The sequence below is a fragment of the Triturus cristatus genome, chromosome 11 (assembly GCF_964204655.1).
Source record: "Triturus cristatus chromosome 11, aTriCri1.1, whole genome shotgun sequence".
Taxonomy (NCBI): Eukaryota; Metazoa; Chordata; class Amphibia; order Caudata; family Salamandridae; genus Triturus; species Triturus cristatus.
This window is the reverse complement of record NC_140594.1, coordinates 378,876,804-378,889,250: the sequence shown is the minus strand read 5'-3', so window position 1 is coordinate 378,889,250 and position 12,447 is coordinate 378,876,804.

Here is a 12,447-nt window from a genome sequence, read left to right as displayed (position 1 = left end):
CCTTTCTTTTAGAGCTTTGGAGCTCATCTTGTGACAGCAAGAGCAACCATCCACATCGTGGTCGGAAGAGAGACACCAAACACAGTCTTCCTGTGGATCTGTAATCGACATGTGTTTGCCACATTCCTGACAGGGCTTGAAACCCGACTTCTTCGTCGACATCTTCTTCGAAGAGAAACAGGGAAAACCCAGAAGAAAAACAAAGTAACAGTAAAGCTACCAACAGCAATTCCCGAAATCCGTTGGCGTCGACGGCGCGGAAAAAAGGGAACTGACGTAATCACGCCGACGAGGTCTTCTTATGGAGCCGGTGATGTCAGCGGAGTCGCGAGCGGAGCCGTGTCTCTGTGACGTCGTCTTCCATTGGCAGATGTATCCATCAGAATTGCTTCTCTGATTTCAACGAGAAAGTAGATCCATATATATATATATATATATATATTCTTTTTATAGCTAATATATGCTCAATATTGTGATTTGCACTATCTATTGTGATATTTTGGGGTGTTGAATTCTTTAAAATGAATTCACAAAAGTTTCATGGTGATCTCTCAGTTCTCTAGTATTTTGTTTATGTTTATTGAGCACAAGAGAATTGATTGGGTGTTACTATCTTTTTAAAGGAAGGTCCGGTCTCAGCGCGTCAGGTGATCAAGATCGCGGAGGCGATCGAAACGCGTCTGAGGCGGACACTTGTCTGACTATATGGAATAAAGTCGGAATGAAACTTTAAACCGCTTGGTACATTTTCTTTGGACAACAGCAACGTGTATGGTTCGAGGTCCGTACCTGTTTTCTAGACTCCCCAGCTTTGTTTGATATATATATATATATATATATATATATATATATATATATATATATATAATAAACAGGCCCATGCTGGCTTATCGAGTGCTATTTCAGGCCGCAATTATTTATTAGTTAGATAGCGTTTTCGCCTACCGGGCAATAATAAGCCATGACATCTGTGCAGTGAACTATATACATCATACTGACTGTACAAGGTGTCATGATAGTGTGCCTATAAATTTTAAATGTAAGCAAATGCAGTTTCGGGGAACGCTATCCCGCACTGACACAAACGCAAATGTATATCAAAAGTCACCATATTGCAGAAAGAAGGCAACTTGGATCTGCTTTCACTTTCGTTTTGCTGTGTAATGTCAGCGCGCACAGCATGCTCTGAAATACAGGAAAATAAATAATCTAACTTTGAAATCTTGGGAAGCATTTCCCTAGTGTCCTGACTTTGAAAAACAAAACGTTTGTGGCGTTTTTGCCAAAAACCTTTTCGTTGAAGTCCACCACAATGTTAAGGTAGAGCGATAAAAACCAACGGTCCCCACTAAAGCAGTTGAAACCCACCAAATCCATGCAGCTTGATATCTTGTTAAACAATAATAAACACAACAAGATGATGGATTTCGTGGGTTTTAACACAGATCTGGGTTCACCCAATCATTCTTCTCCTCACTATGCCACCCCAGTTTGGTCCCAGCCATATGCAAATCAGTCCTGACCCTGTTCCTCATGGGAACAGTCCAGCCCAAACTGCCAGGCCAGGTCCTCCCTAGACCAAAAACAAACATCCTAGGACCAGTTTTGGGGTTTAATCCCATATCAGCCAGGCTAGCTTGAATCCAATGGCACAGCGAGCAAGGGACCCACGCCTGGGCATACCCTTGGCCAGTTAGGGCAAACATAGCAAACATAACAAGATGGACAGAGTGCTGAAACCTTTCAACCACTTACTCCCAGTCACAGATCTGGGTTTAATCCATTGTTCTTTTGATTACTATGCCAACCAAGTTTGGACACAGCCATACGCAAATGAGTCTTGACCTGTTCCTCATGGGAACAGTCCAGCCCGAATTGCCAGACCAGGTCCTCCCTGAAATGAAAACAAGCATCCTGGGACTTGTAGTGCCGCTGGAAACAGCCTTCCCTCTACCCCAGTCACATTTGCACCGGGGCAGGCAGGAAATTAGGTATGCAGGAGGTGTACACCCCCAAAAAGGCTAGCCACATCTCTAGGGTGGGCTGCCTGGTCTGTACAGCTAAGGAAGACTTCTGCCATTTTAAAAGAAGTAGAAATAGTGGGCTTTGGGTAGAAAAGGCGACCTGCAGCCCCTGATGTGGTCAACTCAGGGGCACACTAGCTGTAGGGAATAGCAGGCCATTGGCTACTTGCTCCCACACCCCTAACTACCTTAAATCTAGAATCTAAAGGACCCCCCTGAAACCAGAACTTCAGTTCTGGATCAAACTGGACAAAGGAAAGACCTGTGTACGTGACAACAGGAATCGCACAAAGCAAAAGAGGGATACTCTGCACCTGTGACAAAGCCCCTATAACTGCCTGATCGAGGCTCATCCTAGGCTAACACTCAGTTCTCCCAGACAGAGGGACCCCTGTGAGAGAGCCTGAAGCACCCTCAGACTCTACATATGATAAAAGAAGGCAACTCTGGTATATATGTTGCACATCCCTTTTTTTCAAGCTTAGTAACGATTTACAATTTGTGGTGCTCCTACACTATTATAACATGCACTGCCAAGATGTATTTCAGCCATATCCTGGATGACCGTTGATTTAAGCCCCATCTAAACTACACATAAATAGTAGAGTACACATTATGCACAGAAATCCAAAGTATAGGACAGTAGTACTCAATTCGGTCTGTCTTCAGTCAGAAAGAAACTTTGTATCTATCTTATTATCATAATACTGAAGGTAAAGAGTCCAGACATCATATAGTTTAGTAAATATTTTGTTTACTTCTTCATTTAATCGCACAGTCAATACAAATGTTCAAATGATGATTGATCAAAATGTTTTTCATCTTTTTGATTAAATCGCACAATCAATACAGATGTTCCAGTACTTATTAGTTACCGATGATTCAGCTGACAAGTGTTTCGTCCACCTTATGGCCTTTTTCAAGGAAAAACTATTCAATACACAATTGAAATGATATATAATTATAGTGCAATATTGCATATTCCATCACCAAAGTGTGCCCGACCGTGATGACTGCAACTTATCACCAAATTGCCCCTTTGGTTATTGAGAGGGACAATGGAAAACCATACTTTCAAAACAACCATTGCCAAGATAAGTTGAAAATTAAGAACTGGAAGTATAGTTAAACAAAGAACAAAATCCTGCACATCGAAAGATCTAAGTAATCCAGCACCAAAAAGAGAAGGAACACCAAGGAAAGTGGTAGATGTAAGGAGTCAAGTGAAACAGTTCCCTAATACAACCTTCAATGAAGCATTAATTTCTAAATAAGATAGATGAAAAGAAGACGAAAGTTGTGCTGTAAAGGACTTGGATGCATTAAAACCTACATATTTACCTTTGAGGGGGAATGAACCCCAAAAGTAATCCAAAAAAAAACTACAAAGCAGATGATTCTTATACACAGAAAATCACAATTCTGCTGAGAAAAGGAACACCTAGGAGATATGAAAAAAGTAAACAAAATCAAACCCCCCTACTATCTACAATTAAAGAATGAGAACAAAGTTGGCTCGCATTAGAAAAAGATTCAACATTTTAATTACCAATCTTATGTTATTATGCTTCTCTAAGATCCATGTGACAAGAAACATTGTATGTACGTCAGCAAAGTGTTTCTTTAATATTGTTTGAATAAGAGGGGGTGCCAAGTCCCCCCTTTTATTTACAAGAATATCCCCCAAAGCGTGTTCAGAATTATTATCAATGCCAATATAGTACCCATTTCAGGCTGTAACCTTGGCATTATCGTACTTTTAAGCTCCAAAAATGAGTATAACCATGTAAACTAATCTTGCGAAAGGGCCCAAAACTGTAAACCTATTATGTACATGTGAAAAAAAACTATACTGGTAGCCCACAAGTTACAGAACATGCCTAAAATAACCTGAGTCACAGAGTCCCAATAATGGAACGATCCAGACCATCAAAATACAGCGTGGCCCACACAACGGGCCCTTCAGACACAAACAGCCTCTGTCATAACAGAGATAGCTCATCTAAAATTATACTGTTGAAGTCCTGGACTGTTGAAGTCCAGTCGTTCTGCATCCACTCACAAAGACCAAACGATGGAGTGAACACATGGAATCCATTTATACCATGTGACACTACCCTTCCTATGCTAGAGATCAACATGTAACGTCTCGCGGAAACTACGGTGTAGTGGCCCGTAATGGAGGCCATATTGGAAGAATGCACAAGCCCTTTCGTAGCAATGTGTAATTTAAAAAAAGAGCCCACAAGGATGCAAAAATTGCCATAGTACCTAATTGGAACATCTGCCAATTCAATAAAGGAAGGAAAAACAATCCTAAGGCAAATAATTACACTAGAAAAAGCAGAGAAATAAAGAAACACCAGACAAAGAAAAACAATAGTTGGAAAGCGGAAAAAGATAATAAGTTCACACCTAGTCATGTGCTCCATAAGCAATTACATAGGCAGATTACCTTATCGGATATATGACAAAAATACGTTTGTAGATTCCATTATTAATTTTGTGCATTGTATAAGAACATATAATGGTTAAAAATAGGACATTGTGCAGAATTGCAATGTTTAGAATTTGCATATATGCTTTACATTAACATCTTCACAACAGATGTTTTGGTTGATACCTTGGAAAAGCAAGGTAATACATACTAGTACTTTGTTAGTCATATGGTAAAAATAACAAAAATACATCTTGCAGTTTTAAACGCATCTTCAATCTAAGCACTTTCATATTTCCCACCATATAAGTCCCATACATTGAATTGGAAACTTAATTACCTCAACAAATCACCCAGGCTGGAGTATCTGGACCCTCACTAATGGGAGTGAGAAAATCTATAAGTTAGATTTAGTATATAAAATGATACATCTCATTGTCAAGATTTATTTCTAACTACATAGCTCTTAGTCTTAGAATCCACAGTGCCTCGTTCTTTCTTCAATTTGGCCATTCTGTTACCCCCTCTCGGGCTTATTTTGGTCTGATTGATTGCCAAAAAATCTTAATATCGGGATTTCCAATGTGGCATGTGTCTCTTGATGTGTCTTACTAGTGGGTATGTGATACAGTTATTCCTCACCGCCCTCATATGCTCTTGTCTTTTAAGGGGCGGATGGTGCTTCTAACGTAAATGGTCACACATGTGCAAATAAGACAATACAAATTTGGTGTTACAATTCACTAATGTCTCAAATGCATATTCCTTGTTTCCATTGGAAGCAACATTGTGTGTTTTGTGCATTGTAAGACTGCACATATTGCATGAACTACACTTGTAAAGACATGTGGGTTTGGTAGATAACCCCTTACTGGTAATCACAGTTGTTGGTAGTAATTAACTACTAAAAGCCGTGTCCTTAACAGTTTTGCCCCTCTTAGACACCATACTAGAGGGCCCATTAGGATGGCGGGCGGATCGCCCCCGCCGGGCCGGCAGTAGTCACCGCTGGCCCAGCGGGGGCGATACACCCGCCATCCATGCCTGAATGACCCCCCACCATATTAGTAAGGCTGAGGGGTCCGCGGCGGACAGAAAGACTGTCCGCCGCTTTTCCGCCGGTCGACTCGTCAACCAGGCGGAAAAGGGGCATAATAAAGTGGAGGTGTATGCAAGACACCGCCATCCATATTATGATGCAGGCAGAGATATGCCTTTCCATGACGGCGTTGCCGCCATGAAAAGGCATGCAGTCTTTTGTATTGGGGGCCCGTTGCGGGCCCCCGGGGTGTTGGGGAGGGTGGGGGGTGCACTTGGATGCACAAGGTGGCAGGCACCACACGGTGCCTGTCACGTTGTGCATGCAAATGCACAACATGCATTTTTTACATTGCGGCGGGTGCTGCTTACAGCACCACTCGCTGCAATGTAAAAAATGCGGGATGCGACCGCCATGGTGGTGGTCGCATCCTGATTGGCATGGTGAGACCGCCGCACCTATGGCGGGCAGTCCCTTTTGCCGTTGCGGTGGCAGGCGGACATCATAATGATGCCCTTGGTTTGGATAGTATAATCCGTGTTAGGGTCCTATCAGTGCATAGAACATGCCAATGATTCAACAGAAGTTAACATATTGCATTACTGTCAACTAAAATGTGTGCAAAAAGGAATCGTATTACATGTTGCTTGATTGGTTTGCTTCATTTTCCTCATCAAAGATTCCCTGGATCTTTTAATGATCTTCTCCCTGGCACATGTTATGGGCTTTTTAGGATAGCACCTTTGTGTGAATCTTACTATGATTGTCCACTTCAGTTTTACATACGCTCACAGCAATTTCTCTTGATTCTAAAAATTTCTCCATACGGTATCGCGGATACCTAAGATATGGGGTGGGCGCTAGTTGCATGCAAAAGTATGTTGCAAGCTGTGCGTTTTCGGTATGTTTTTGTTTGGACTTTTTTGGCCTTTATGTATGTCCCAATATCTAAAAAACAGATGGATTGTTTGCTGAATTCATATGTCCTCTGCATATTAAAGTTATTCATGTTAGGATAAGTATAGAATTCAATCAAAAGTGATTCAGGTCCTGTCCAAATTAAAAGAACATCATCTATATACCTCGCTTAATTAAAAATATATGTTCTGTCACATGATTAGAACCATCACGTCATTGATGTCTTAACTCAAAAAAGTCTGTGTAGAGATTTGCATATGAAGGTGAAAACCTTGAACCCACAGCAACTCTCGGGGCCTGTTTGAACCCGTCTCACTGTAAGAATCATCTGCTTTGCAGTTTTTATCGCATTACTTTTGGGGTTCATTCCCCCAAAGGTAAATACTTGGGTTTTTATGCATCCAAGTCCTTTATTGCACCACTTTCTTCTTCTTTTCAACTATCTTATTTAGAAGGTAATGCTTCATTGAAGGTTGTATTAGGCAACTTTTTCACTTGACTCCTGATATCTGTCACTTTCCTGGGTGTTTTTCAGCTTTTTGGTGCTGGATTACTTGGATCTTTCGATGTAAAAGATTTTGTTCTTTGTTTCACTATAACTACAATTCTAATTTTCAACTTTTCTTGGTGATGGTTGTTTTGAAGGGATGGTTTTCCATTTTCCCTTTCAATAACCAAAGTGCAACTTGGTGTCAAGTTGAAGTCATCCGGGTCAGGCACACTTTGGTAATTATATATCAAATTCTATTTGTGTATTTAATCATGTTTTTATTCGACTTTTTCAGCCTTGAAAAAGTCCATAAGATGGACGAAACACATGTCGGCTGAATCATCTAAATCACAACATATTACCCACACTATACACAGTCTGGACTCTTTAAATTAATATTAAGGTATAAGATAGATAAAAAAGTGTCTTTCAGCCTGAAGACAAACTGAATTGAGTACTACTGCCCTATTTTGGGAATTCTGTGCATACTGTGTGTTCCACTATTTATGTGTGGTTTATATTGGGCTAAGATCAACGGTCATCCAGTATCTGGCTGAAATACACACTCAGACTGCTCTGGACCAGTGGCACTAGTCCCTGGAAAACTGCAGGTGAAATAAAGGTCCGGATCTGAAGAATTGTCGGCCATTGGGCCCTTCGAGTGATCGTTCAAATCCAGACTGTCTAGTGCTATACAGGGACTGTAGTCCTGCCGTCCCTAAAGTTACAATTTTCATTAAAACATACAATATTATTATAATAGGGATCCAATGATGATTATATATGTTGTCCAATAGACAGTTTTAAATCATTTATTTGCACACATGTCAGACAAATAGGTGGGAGAAATAACACAAATTAAAAACCAGTCAAATACGACTTAAATGACTCACACATATGTATGTGACAGAAATAACGAGAAGGGTTAGTCACACTTCAATAGTGCTACTGTCCTTATGTACATTACTATCATCGTTATAGTAAGGTCCAAGTACAGGATTCAGGACCTCAAGGATTACATGCCGGAGGACTACTTACACAATGGTAAACAAACATATACTAAAAAAGAAAAAGGCAAAGGGGAGGAAAGAAGAAAGAAATAAGCAAGACAATTAGTTGCCAACCGGTGGAGGTAGGTAATACCCTCATTCGTCCAGACTTGCGGGGGATGCATTAAGTGCCTAGGACCAAGCATATGTGGTTCCCAAGCAAGTGTACGTGGGCCCCGCAGGGTGCCACCATAGGATAAGGGAATGGTACCTGGATATGTGGCCCTGTAGGGAACATCAACAAAAGGGTTCAGGGCCTGACAAGAATGGGCATTCGGCTGACCGGGGGCTGTGAAGGGGAGGGAGTGAATGAGTCACATTGAGTGTAACAAATAAAAATATAAATAAATGAAATACATAGAAACACCGGAATTAAGTACTCATGTGAGTCTCAGTGGAAAAAAGAACATAGATGCCATGGAATTCATGAGGTTTTTTTTAAAGTATTTTTTATTGCCAGTTTAATCTTATTAACATGACGTCATATCATATCAAACAAGAAACAATTGTAAACATAGTTATTTCCGATAACCATCGCCCCGGCATGCATGAGTTAATCATGCCTGCTTGTGGTAAAGCACGGCACTGGGCTAAAAACAGAGAAGGTACTAGTGTTAATATGCCATAAAAGATGCCATGCAGGGTGTGGACAAGGTGCTAAGCAATAGTTTCACCCATAAAATTGCCCTTTAGGTAAGCAGACACATTGGGGAAAATTGCCCGTGGGAAGCAAAAATAAGGGGAGAGAATGGCAGTGTACCAGAAATCAAGAGAGCAGCAGGTGCCAACTCGCACGAGTGGGCAGCGTGCTTACCCTGAAATTGCTAGTGCTTGGTAGAATCCACGTATGCTCCAGGCATCATAGGGACACAGGTGGTCGCGCTGAAGGAGGGAGCAGGGCTAAATACAAGCAGAAAAACAATGACAAACTGGTCTGGGTAACCACTTTCGCCCCAATCTCCAACTATTGGGGGACATCATACTGAAGGTAAGAATATCATTTTTTCATATTTAGGTTAAATAAATATATATTGAGGCATTTAAACATTTTGTTTTAACATTGTTATATCTAATATCTGTTTTTATTATTTTTGTAATATTAAATTCGACTGAGTAGTATATGTTACTTTTTACTGTTGACTAATCATTTAGGTTTAATAGAGGTTTGCTTTCTTTGAAACTATTTTCTTTTATTTAAATGTAATTCTTTTTCTTTTTTGGTGGGTCTATAGGCCAGAAGGGTGGTAGATGTTTCAAAATATATGTGTATATATATATAATGTAGATTATTTTAATATTTGTTCATTCTGGGAATATGTAACATTATTTATTAATTTTTTTTGTTCATTGATTCAATTTGTTATTAACTTGTATATTCAGTTAATGTATGATTTCACGTGTCGGAAACTATTGAACAATTTACTTACCTTCGGTAACGCTTTTTCTGGTGGATACAGTATCTGCCTGTGGATTCCTCACCTTATGAATATCCCTTGCGCCAACATTCCGCAGAAATTTTTCCTAGCTCTCCACACCAACGTGGTCGTCACAATGCTATGGCTCCGCATGCGGCTCTGCATGACGTCAATGAAGCCATAAGAGGACCACGTTGGCGTGATGACGTCAGTTCCACCCATTTTTTCCGTGCCACTGAGGCAAACGGGCGGACCGACCATACAGACAATGCATACATAGTACACAGTATTCACACAAATATACACAGTGTAAAGTGAAAAAGGAAAGCAAAAGAAAACAAGCATTCCCTATAAGCCTACACAAAGGCAAAACAGAGGCAATACAAAATGACAATATGAAACAACCATATTAACCAATGCCTCTTTTAATGTATAAAAGGGTGGATAACGGGTAGGGGGGTGGGTTGATGAGGAATACACAGGCAGATACTGTATCCACCAGAAAAAGTGTTACAGAAGGTAAGTAACTTGTTCTTCTGATGGATACATCTACCTGTGGATTCCTCACCTTATGAATAGAATACCACAGCAGTCCCTCTCCCAGAGGAGGGTGTCCACCCTTCTATACCAAAAAGTCCTGCAAAACAGAGCGCGCAAAATGGCCATCCCTCCACACTTCGGAATCCAAGCAGTAATGCTTCACGAAAGTGTGGAGGGAGGCCCAAGTTGCAGCCTTACAGATGTCCAACCCAGGAACACCCCTGGACAAAGCAGAAGTAGACGATTTAGCCCTGGTAGAGTGAGCTCTAATGCCTACAGGAGGCTCCTTACCAGCTAGAGCGTAGCAGATCTTGATGCAATGGATGATCCACCTGGATAAAGTGCGCTTGTGCACGGCCTTGCCCTTCTTACGTCCAACATAGCCCACAAAGAGCTGATCATCCTGAGGGAAGTCCTTTATTCTATCAAGATAGAAACTAATCGCCCTCTTAGGGTCCAAACGGTGCAGGGACATCTTAAGGATTTTGTGGGCCCTGGGCCAAACATATTTTGGGGGCCCCTGTTCAGAACAGCTTTGAATTGATGATCCAATTTGAGCCCCTGTTTCCCACGCAGTTTCCACTTCCTCAGCTGCATTAGCGATCCAGTTTGCATCATAGGTATTAGCCTATATATTCCTGATGCAAACAGACGTGTGCAGCTGACAGCAGTAGGATTTAGTGTTTCCTGCCCTGCTACTAGGTTTTTAATACTTTTTAAATTGTATATTGTGGCTGAATTACTCTGTGCTTTTTAACAATTTCTTGCCATTTACTTGATTCTGCTTGCCTGCACCTCCTTAGCTGCTCCGATTCGCATCTCACTTTTTCTCCAGTCCTGGTCCACCATGGCTGATACGCCGATTGTACGGAGGGCTGGGGCTACTATCGGGCTCCTCACTTCCGCCCACATAGTTTCCGCTTCCTCTTCTGCGTTAGCGGTCCAGTTTCATCAAAGGCATTAGCCTATATATTCCCGATGCAAACGGACGCGTGCCTTCGGCACTCCGCTGGTGTGCCAAAAGCAAGACCCTCAGCATCCCAGAGGCGTCTGGCTCTGGCCATGCTGCCCAGTTCCCCTCAGGTGAGTTTCTTCCACTATATTACAATGGGGAAAAACTGCTTAGCCTAAGGCGGCTACCATTATGTCAGTGTACAGCCGCTGATCCGAGCTTGGAGGTAGACTTTCGATGCAATAAGTGCAACTGGTCTCTCCTCCAGCCTAGGAAACTCTCACCCAAGATCCTCCCATGCAACAATAAGTGTAAAAACAATAAGAAAACAGAGGACTTAAAGGCCACCCTTTTAAATTGTCGCTCTATGCAAATGCATGAACCACACATTTATGACCTACTTTTAGACAAACAACCTGATCTTTTATTTCTCACTGAGACCTGGCTGTCTGTAGCCTCCAACCCTACTATCACCTTTGCCATCCCTATGGGTTATAAAATCTTTAGGAAAGACCAAAAAAGTGGGAAGAGGGGCGGTGTCACCATAATTTACAATTAAAAACTAGACTGCTCTCCCACACCAATGGAAAACATTGAGGATGTAGAGTGCTTAGGCTTCTGCTGTACCTTATCCCCCCATCATAGCATAGCTGTTTTTCTGATTTACAGACCTCTCGGTGCAATTGGAAATGTTATTACTACGCTTAATACAGCCACCACCTCCCTGGCCTTAAAATACAACAACTGCCTTATTCTGGGAGATTTCAATATGTATATGGACAATGGAAAAGACCCTCAAACAATTTCCTTGTTGGGGACGCTGCAGGCCTGCAACATGTTTCCATCTGTTTCTTCGACCACCCATGAGAAGGGCCATACCCTAGACCAAATCTTTCACAACTTTGACATATAAGCAAGCCTACCTCTTCTCATTACCTGTTCTGAACACCTCCTATTAAAATGTGTCATTCCCAACTCTGCCACAGCCCCTTGGGCTAACACAGGGCAGAGGGTCCCTAATTACAGGACGTTCCATAAAATATCCATACTGATGTTAGCAGATGCCCTCGGCTGTTCCTCACCGGAGCTGTCTGGCTGCCCCGACCCGGACACCCTCTTAATAGATTAATGGCTCCGTACCAACATTGGTACAGTGGTACCAGTTGTTTCCCGCTCCTCAAAGAGGTCGGCCTCACCAGCTCTATGGTTTAACGGTTCCCTCAGATCTAGCAAAAGAAATTGTAGAAAAATGGAACGGAAATGGCGTAAATCCTATCTACCTGAGGACAGGAAGGTGAATAAAGTCACCTTAAAAGCTCATTACATTCTTGTGAAGGCAGCCAAGAAAAACTTCTTTCAAACCAAAATAGAAAATGCCCAAAATAGAAGTAAGGAAATCTTTAGCATAGTTAAATCCTTTACCGTCCCGAAAGCAGGCACAAAGGAAGGGCCATGTACGGAAGAATGGTCTAAGCAAATAGTTCAATTCTTCCACAAAAAGATCTCTGTGATCAAACAAGCCTTCAGTAACATCTCAGAAGAAGAACTGACCTACCTTAGTTCCAATAGCAAATTTCACCTCT